The sequence below is a fragment of the Anneissia japonica genome, unplaced genomic scaffold, assembly GCF_011630105.1.
Source record: "Anneissia japonica isolate Jap-2015-1 unplaced genomic scaffold, ASM1163010v1 scaffold1467_len401143_cov160, whole genome shotgun sequence".
Classification (NCBI taxonomy): Eukaryota; Metazoa; Echinodermata; class Crinoidea; order Comatulida; family Comatulidae; genus Anneissia; species Anneissia japonica.
In genome coordinates, this window is record NW_022758991.1 from 94514 (window position 1) to 96865 (window position 2352).

The 2352-nt window shown below is 36.4% G+C and overlaps 1 long non-coding RNA gene across 1 annotated transcript; it reads right to left on the reverse strand.

Annotated features, from left to right (window-relative positions):
* Window positions 1-143: 143 nt before the first annotated feature.
* LOC117125466 lies at window positions 144-1963 on the reverse strand. Its single transcript, XR_004448127.1, has 3 exons — window positions 1881-1963; window positions 1571-1712; window positions 144-632 (listed from the first exon to the last, which is right to left on the reverse strand). It is a non-coding gene; the product is annotated as an uncharacterized LOC117125466 (long non-coding RNA).
* Window positions 1964-2352: the final 389 nt, after the last annotated feature.

Genomic DNA, 2352 nt, shown 5'->3' on the forward strand with positions numbered 1-2352 from the left:
CCTGGCAGTATTATTAGTAATAATATGTAGTAGGCCAGGTTTGCACATCATCACATTAAAAGTTTGTTGCACTAGCCTAGCCTAGTCTATAGGCCTACACACTAGGTAGGTCTAGGCCTATTGTTTGTCTTACTGTGTAGGAGGCCGTTGGTGTTATTTGTACAGTAAGTCTTTTCCCTTTACTATTTCTTACCTAGGCCTATAATGCATCTCCTTAATTTTTGAATATTTATTCTTTAGCTTCTTTTAATCAAAGTTGTTCTTTCAAATTATTTCATTTTTGGCGTAGGCTAGTATTTTCGAGCTATCGCTGTAACTTTCCCAGCTGACTGAGCTGCATACAGTAATTGCAATAACCTTGCCTTGGGCATTGGATAATTAATACTCCATGCTTGCGGTAGCTCGCGGTAGTCAAGACACGCTCCATTGAATAAATCTTGCTATAGCTCATTACCACAGTTAGCCTTGCTGTCACAGGATAATTTGGCAATGCTCCCTAATGACAATACCACCAGCAACTGAAAAGACTCCTGTCTTGCGATATACCTGCTTAATCAGGCCAAATCCCCAATCTGGCGAGAATTTGGTGTGTCCAGCTATTAAAAATCGCAACTGTACTGACTTTTGTTGACCTGGATATTTAAGAAATAATTCATTAAGTGTATATGTATTAAATTAACAGTAATAAAATTTAAAAAAAAAAGTTTATCAAAAAGTTTAACACATTATACTACGATTTGAGTTAAACAAGTTCCTGTTTGTACTGAGTGACATCCATGATGACTGTTACATTGCCCTTGTCTGCTGATAAAATATGGATAGTAGGGTCAGCACGAAGATTTTTCAATGCATTTTGTTCATCCTTGGTGATGTTGGATTTCGGCCTGATGTTTTGGCTAAGCAGTTGAGAAATATGCACGGATGTTATCTGCTAAAGTCTCGCCTAAAATAGGAGGAATACTGATGTCTCAGCTGAAGACAAATTTTGATTGCTGATGTTTACTACAGTCTTGGCATTGAACTCTTTGGAAGTGTCACTTTTACGGCATGTGAACTTTATCTGTTTCATTCATGTTTTCTCGAAGGGGAGTCGGCTGGCGGTGGTAGAACAGTTGTGGATTTTGTCGAAGTGGCAGTGTTGAATACTTTAGTACAGAGAAGCTGTATATTTAATCCTTTTACTCATAATTTTGGCAATTGATTCTAATATATGACCTATCAATTTAAAGTTTGTCACATTGTGGAGATTATGAATAATTAAATTGATTATACCGTAAAAGGCCCTAGGCTACAGTATTCCTCATTCACAAGTCCCCGTCAATCACATTAATTTTGCCTGTAATTAACTACTGTACTGTATTCCTGAGACTCCTCCATTCTTTTTATCAGGAAATATTTAATTTAATAGGAAGGCCTTGGCCTTGTATGCATGCTACCCCATGTATTTATTGTATTTGTTGTAAGTACGTGCTTATGTAGCCTAGGCCTAACGCCTACAGTACTTCCACTATATATTTAGCCAGTCCATGCCTATAGTAGTAGGATACTTTCTCCCTTCCTTCTACAGTACCTTAAAAAATATTCTTGATCATCCATTTTAATATCTGGAACAAGGTGAAATACTGGCTCATTTCTGCTCATTCCCGAAATATTTTGCGTACCCAAAATCTATGTTTCCGCCAATAGGTATGTTACGTTACAGCTCAGAATAACTAACAGAGAAGAGATCACAACTTTTGTGTATTTACAAAATATATATAATTTATTTACAATGCCATTATAATACGGTAATTACACAAAGATAGAAATTAAACATATAAATGAGCTTAGAGGATGGTGGTGGCTAGAACCTTAAGCAGCAATTTACGTACTTTACTTACAGATCAGAGAGGAACTGAAGCCGGACAAAATAACAGGGTTCCATGTAATAAAGATGTCTTGAGTTGTCTGCACTGGATCCCAAATTACAACTGAATTACTTAGGGTAGTAAGATCATTTAAGATGGATGTGACACTTTGCATACTAAGGGTCTCATCCAATCAGGGCACCAATTCCAACAAGTTTAGCAAACTAATCCACCAGTTAAAAGCTACAGTAAAGTGTCCGGTAAACATATACTTAATTAAGGTAATAAATAAGTGGTTGGACCAACTGAAAGTAAATGTCCAGGATGCGAAACCACATTCAAGTCTTAGAGATTCCAAGCTCAGTTCATTTACCTTGTGTTAATTAAATACTGACCACGGGTAAAGGAACTTGTGTGTCATAGGACAATAGCATACTGTAGGATAATAATATTTATGAGCTTTACAAAGTAAAACAAATTAAAATAAGGAAACAGTACTTTCCTA